This window comes from Mesoplodon mirus (genome assembly GCF_964341445.2).
Source record: "Mesoplodon mirus genome assembly, chromosome: 2".
NCBI classification, from domain to species: domain Eukaryota; kingdom Metazoa; phylum Chordata; class Mammalia; order Artiodactyla; family Ziphiidae; genus Mesoplodon; species Mesoplodon mirus.
In genome coordinates, this window is record NC_138977.1 from 204,708,861 (window position 1) to 204,716,355 (window position 7,495).

The 7,495-nt window shown below is 46.0% G+C and overlaps 1 protein-coding gene across 3 annotated transcripts in view; it reads right to left on the minus strand.

The window, feature by feature from the left end:
- The window catches only part of NT5C2 (5'-nucleotidase, cytosolic II), a 106,374-nt gene extending 99,683 nt beyond the window's left edge, over nt 1–6,691 (minus strand). For 2 of the 3 annotated variants that reach the window (XM_082644275.1, XM_082644273.1), the window contains exon 1: nt 6,610–6,691. The gene's annotated coding sequence lies outside the window, so the exon portion shown is untranslated. Of the gene's footprint in view, nt 1–6,405; nt 6,473–6,609 lie in introns of those variants that run through there. The other variant, XM_082644274.1, reaches the window with a different exon arrangement.
- Nucleotides 6,692–7,495: the final 804 nt, after the last annotated feature.

The window sequence follows — 7,495 nt, forward strand, 5'->3', positions numbered from 1 at the left end:
ACATCCAAGAATGTTTATTACAGCACTGTTATTAATAGCAAAAAAGGCAGAAACCCCTAAATATTCATAAACAAACTGGCTTATTCATATAATGCAATATTATAGAGAAATTAAAATGAATGAACTAAAGATCTATCTGCCAACATGGATATGTAGCAAAAACAATGTTAAATAACATCACTAATTATTAGGGAAATGCAAATTAAAACCACAAAGAGATATCACCTCTCACCTGACAGGAAGGCTACTATCAAAAAAACAAGAAATAACAAGTGTTGGTGAGGATGTGGAGAGAAGGGAACCCTCATACACTGTTGGTGGGAACGTAAATTGGTGCAGCCACTATGGAAGACAGTATGGACATTCCTCAAAAAATTAATATGATCCAGCTATCCCACTTCTGGATATTTATCCAAAGAATACGAAAACACTAATCTGAAAAAAGACACATGCACCCCTATGTTCATCCCGGCATTATTTACAATAGCCAAGATTGGAAACAACCTAGTGCCCATCAGTGGATGAAAAGATGTGGGGTATATATACATACACACACAATGGAATACTACTTGGCCATAAAAAGATGAAATCTTGCCATTTGCAGCTACATTGATGGACGTTAAGGATATCATGCTAAGTGAAACAAGTCAGATGGAGAAAGACAAATACCACATGATTTCACTCATGTGGAATATAAAAAACTAATAAACAAACAAACAATAAATAAACCAAACAAAAACATAGAATAGAGTAGTAGTGAGCCACAGGGGGAGTGGGAGTGGGAGGGCAAAATGGGTAAAGGGGAGCAACTGTATGGTGATGGACGGACACTACATTTTTGGTGGTGAGCAAAGGGTATACAGAAGTAGAAATAAAACACTGTACTTGTGAAACTTATATAATGTTATAAATCAATGTTACATCAATAAACTAAATTTAAAAAAGAAAGAATAGCCCCAACATTGGGACAGACTTGGAAACACAGGCTGGGCAAGAAGTTAAACATTGCCTACCCCCCCAAAAAAAATCTTCATATGAGCTTCTTTCATCAGTGCTTTATCATAAAATCATATCTTCAAAAAAAATTAAAACAATGTTGAATAAAAAACCAAGTTGCAGAATCATGTGCATAATACATTAAACAAAAGTATATGCACTTTCAGGGATATATACATATTAGTAAAAGTATATAAACATAATGGGAATGATAATTACTGAATTCATGACAGGGAAAGAGAGGGTAATAGGATCAGCAAGGATTCATACAGGCCTCAACTGTATCTAATTTTATCCCTTTGAAAAATACAGTAAATTGAAAAGAGAGACTACACAATTAGAAAATGGGTAAAAAAACCACAAAATAAATATGATGGTCTATAATTAAGATGATCATTACATTATTTCCTGTATTTTGAAATATTTCATATTTTTGAATAAATTTAAATTAAAACATTAAAGAAACCACATTAAACTGAACCAAGGAGCATTAAAAAATATATACTCCACTGGACATTGGAAACAGAAATACTAATACAGCAGTCACTCTGTATCCGTGGGGGTTGGTGCCAGGACACCCCCCCCCAATCACAGATACCAAGATCCCCAGATGCTCAAGCTCCTTACATAAAATGGAGCACTACAGTCGCCCCTCTGTTTTTTTCCCCTGCCCTGCATCCGGATACGACGGGCCTACTGTACCCAACAAATTTACTGAGATGTATATTCTATATGTATATAAATATATATGTATATATATTGGGGTTCCCTGGTGGCGCAGTGGTTGAGAGTCCGCCTGCCGAAGCAGGGGACATAGGTTCATGCCCCGGTCCGGGAAGATCCCACATGCTGCGGAGCAGCTAGGCCCGTGAGCCATGGCGGCTGAGCCTGCGCGTCTGGGGCCTGTGCTCCGCAACGGGAGAGGCCACAACAGTGAGAGGCCCACGTACCACAAAAAAAAAAAAGAATGGAGCACTACAGTCGCCCCTCTGTTTTTTCCCCTGCTCTGCATCCGGATACGACGGGCCTACTGTACCCAACAAATTTACTGAGATGTATATTCTATACGTATATAAATATATACATATATATATATATATATATATATATATATATACACACACACACACACACACACACACGTGTATTTTTAGCCATTAAACTTCAGGCACCAGATTTCAGTCTTCTCTTTCCAAGGAGATCCTGACACAGCAGGCTTTTTCATCTCACACTCCTGATAATGCTTCCCAACCAAAAGAAACACACAAAAGATAGGAACAAATAGTTCAACACTCTCCAAGGCAATTTAATCCTTTGGAGTATGTATTCCACCTAAAAGGGGGGCTATTTTGCTGCTCTGCTGGCAATTTTGCTATTTGGTGGGGCGTGGGGTGGGGGTGGGAGTTGCTGCTAAAGTTGTTTTCCACAGAAAGCAACAGAAAAAACAGCCACTGCAAACCTTGGTAACCAATCATAAAACACAAATTTCAAATGGTAGGAAGTCATATAAGATTTACTGTGTGGCTTCCCTGGTGGTGCAGTGGTTAAGAATCCTCCTGCCAATGCAGGGGACACGGGTTCGAGCCCTGGTCCGGGAAGATCCCACATGCCGCAGAGCAACTAAGCCCGTGAGCCACAACTACTGAGCCTGCGCTCTAGAGCCCGCAAGCCACAACTACTGAGCCCATGCGCTGCAACTACTGAAGCCCACGCACCTAGAGCCAGTGCTCCTCAAAAAGAGAAGCCACCACAATGAGAAGCCCGCAAACTGCAACGAAGAGTAGTCCCCGCTCGCCGCAACTAGAGAAAGCCCAGTCGGAGTGCAGCAACAAAGACCCTATGCAGCCAAAAATAAATAAAATAACTAATTTTTTTAAATGCTTTAAAAAATTTATTTTAAAAAAAAGGATTTACTGTGTCAAATAACAAGGACCTTAGCACTGCATAACAATTTGCTATCGATTTCCTTAAAGCAAATAATTTTCAAGGTCTGAACTTAAAAAACAAAACAAACACCAGCTACTCACAAATAAGAGCTGTCTTACTTCATTAATTCTATTCTATCTGCAAGAAACCCATGTAGCATATCTTGGAAACAGTTTACTAGAATTTCTCTCTCCGGGTTTTTTTTTTTAATTAATTAATTAATTTATTTATTTATTTTTGGCTGTGTTGGGTCTTCGTTGCTGCCCGCTGGCTTTCTCTAGTTCCGGCGAGGTGCGCCGGCTTCTCACTGTGGAGGCTTCTCTTGTTGCAGAGCACGGGCTCTAGGTGTGCGGGCTTCAGTAGTTGTGGCTCGCAGGCTCTAGAGTGCGGGCTCAGTAGTTGTGGCTCACGGGTTCTAGAGTGCAGGCTCAGTAGTTGTGGCGCACGGGCTTAGTTGCTCTGCGGCATGTGGGATCTTTCCAGACTAGGGATCAAACCCGTGTCCCCTGCACTGGCAGGTGGGTTCTTAACCACTGCGCCACCAGGGAAGTCCTCCCTCTCCAGTTTTATCTCATAGTATTGCTCTACCAAACCCTTTGCTTTAGTGAGAACAATCTACTCAGTAAACCCTCAATATGTCCACTTTTGCATCCTCTCCCTACTCTCAAGTGTCACCTTCTCTATGATGTTTTCCCTGATCCCACCAACCTACAGTAATCTCTCCACTTTGAATGAAAAAAAAACAGTAATAATAGCTAACATTTATAGCGAATTTAATGTGTGCCTGTATTGCTTCAATGGAATTATCCCATTCACCCCACACAACTCTGTGAAATTTGAAATTTGTTCTTTTTCCCTTGTTCATGGTGAGAGAAACTGAGAGAAGCTCTCCACGGTTAAGTTCTCCAAGGGTGCACGGATGGTAAGTGGCAAAGCCAATCCTCAAACCCAGACTCCAAACTCCAGGCCCTTAAACATACGTGATGCTGCCTGCTGTCTCACGTGCCTTTGCATTGATGGCCTTTACCACTCACGTGCCATTTAACATATGCCTTGTGATATTCAACACTTTGTGTTCCGAGATGTCTAGGCAGCTCAAAATATTACATTCATTCAACAAAAATTTACTGAGAGCCTGTATGCCAGGCACTGCTTACTGGGCATAAAAGCATGTTACAGGGCCTCCACAAATGAAAAGCAGATGAATTCTCTAGACACATGGACATCCCAAAAATGTGCGGAACTGCAAAATTTTAAATATGTACACAGCAATTATAACTACATAAAAATTATATGTACAAAAGAACTGGAAAAGATATGATATTTATCATAAACAACATGATAAAGTTGAGGGTTTTTTTACTATTGAATTTAAGCTTTTTGGTAAGAGAGGTAAGCAATAAAAAGATGTACTTTTTTAGGGCTTCCCTGGTGGCACAGTGGTTGAGAGTCCGCCTGCTGATGTGGGGGACACGGGTTCGTGCCCCGGTCCGGGAAGATCCCACATGCCGCGAAGCGGCTGGGCACGTGAGCATGGCTGCTGAGCCTGCGCGTCCGGAGCCTGTGCTCCGCAACGGAAGAGGCCACAGCAGTGAGAGGCCCGCGTACCGCGAAAAAAAGATGTACTTTAAAAAAAAAAACATGTTTTGTGTGCTTTCTTTCCCCTATTAAACAGTAGAAATAGCCTAGAGACAGATGAATGAACATTCCTCCTAACATTCTACTGTAATCTGGCTCTCTTTAGGAAGATACACCTGATATCACTAGTAAGGTTTGCAGATACCCTATGTAAATATCTATATAAATCTTCCTACAATTATAAACTTTTGGAAACTTGAGGCTGATTGTAAATTTGCAAACAATGGAATCAAATCTTAGAACGGAATGAACCCTTGCAAACAACTCCTTTGGCCCTCTTGTTTTACAGATTAGCTAATCACTGAATTCTAAATGTCTAAAGTCTGGTGACTTCCCTGGTGGCGCAGTGGTTAAGAATCTGCCTGCCAATGCAGGGGACAAGGGTTCGATCCCTGGTTCAGGAATATCCCACATTCCTTGGAGCAACTAGGCCCGTGTGCCACAACTACTGAGTCCCCATGCTGCAACTACTGAAGCCAGCGTGCCTAGAGCCCGTGCTCTGCAACAAGAGAAGCCACAAGGAAAAGCCCACGCACCGCAACGAAGACCCAACGCCACCAAAAATAAATAAATTAAATAAATTTATTTAAAAATAAATTAATTAAATAAAATCTAAAGTCTAGGTTGATGAGAGTAATGCAGCACCTATACCGAAATGTAGTGGCTTACACTGCAATAGAAATGCATTTCAAAAATAAAAAGTCTGTGTGCGCTAGCGTCAGCCCAGCATGTAGAGTTCTGCTTTTAATTACAAGCTGTGTCTTCTTGAACTTCACCTCTTCAGGCCTGGATGTCTTCATCTGGATAAATTCTAACCAGTGTTGAAAAGTGTCGAGGTAAATATCTAAAAAGACCTCAGTAACATTAAGTTTCCACAGTAAATAGCACTGTTTCACATTACAGTTACCAGAGTTTGCATCCGCTGCCTTAAGAGGCAAAATGAACAGTATATACGCATTATGAAACAAGTTCAATCAAGAAGAACCTGTCCGCACCCCAAACACGCACACGCGCGCGCACACACAACCCTATAATGGTGACTAGTCACTGCAGAGCACCGCACTTAACAACGCATCCTCAAAGTAACGGCCCAAAGCCGGGAAAACACTACGTCTGACATCCAACTCTACCTACTGCCTTTGGTTTTATTTTTTTATTTTTTCCTACTGCCTTTAAAAGCTAAGGTCTACCGAAGTAAAAGCCCCCCAACGTCATGCTTACAACTAATGGTTTAGGCCTCAGATTTGCATCTCACTCTTGGCTCTAGAGGGCTTCGGCGTACCCCAGGAAAAGGAAAGGAACAGACTGCCACCGGACATTTGGCCCCTGACTTGGGAGCCATTGGGAAACAACTAGCACGTTTTTTTGCGGCGGCCTGCAATTCGGTGTGAGCTTTCCAGGAAGTGCTGCAAACGACCAAACTAGCATGTGGGCTTTCAGTTGGCAATTTCTGGTGGTTCTTGCTACAACGCTGTCAACCTTGCATCCTAACACAGCGGCTAGCTAGTTCCTCGGGGTTGACCGGGAACGCGCAAGGGGTGGGGAGGTCCATTAACAGGGCGGAAAGGCAGGCTTCGGGTGCGTACGGGAGGAGGCCAGGAGTCGGCCGTAAAATATAAGCAGAACTGCGTAAAGAGGCGTCCGTCCGAGGCGGGATGGGGTCTGCCACCAGCGCGAGGCAAAAGCGGGGCACCGGGCCGGAAAGCGGCGAGGCGAAGGGCCGCGCTCCGAGGGTAAGGCGGCTCCCAGCGAGCCCAAGGCCAGGAAACAATGGCGCGAGCGTGACGTGGGGCCGGGGGCGTCGCCGCGGCGCGGAGCAAGGGGCTGCTCCGAGGCGGGGGCTACCTGGGGCTGGAGGCGCGCGGGGTCCGCGGGCTCTCAGGCGGGCGCCCGGACGAGCGGGGCCTGAGGGGCGTAGCGGCCGGATAGGGCCGGGGCGGGGGCAGGAGGGGGGCCCTGGCCCAGGTCGCGCGCTCTGCCGCGCACCCTCCCTCGCTCCCTCGCCCGCCCGCTCCTTCCCCTCCCGCCCGCGGGTCCCGCCGCACTCACCGGCCCCACCGCAAGGCAGCAAACCCAGAGCGCAACTGCCGCAGCCGCCCGGGCGCGCGCCCTCCCAGCCCCCGCCGCCCCGGCACCGCCCCCGGCTCGCGCCCGGCCAGGGACCAGCGCGCTGTTCCGTCCCCCAGCTCCGCCGCAGAACCCGGCCTCCGCGACGCTCCCTGGCCGCGCTTCGGGAGTAGAACCGCGAGGCGGTCCTGCGTCCCGGTCCCTTGCGTGGGTCTGGGGATCTTCAAACAACAGAACATTGCCCGCTGCTGAGCTGTGGGGTGACGCACGTTGACAACCCTTCCATGTCCTTTAGGTCTCCATCCCTGGGCCTTCTGCAGGGCCCTGGACTACCTCACTTACACTCCGACGCTTTCTCTTAGGGGGGTGGGGGCATCCGTTTTCCCAGCCACAGAATATTCCAGTCGAACGGACCTCAAAAACCCTCTGGTCCAGACTCCCATACCACGCCTGAATCCCAATGATGACTGAAAGTACCGGCTTTGGAGTTTGTCAGAAAGGGTGGGAACCCCAGTTCCACAACTCGCCAACTGTGTCACTTTGGGCGATACACCTGACTTCATCATACCTAGTTCCCTCATCTTCAATATAGGGGTGGATAACAACAGTACCTACCTCATGGGGTGGTGACAGGATGAAATAAGATAACAGAGGTAAGATCCTCGGCACAGTCCTGGCACATGGCACTCAAGAAATGTTCATTATTATATCAACTCCCACCCACCCACCACCAACTTGCATCTGAAAGAAGACTCCTCAATGACAGAAAGCCACTATTTCCAGAGCAATGCATTCCTTAGCCTTGGCAGCTCTGACTAGCCAGAAGGTGTTTCTTAAGCATCCACTCTCTGGCCCAAGTCCTATCCCT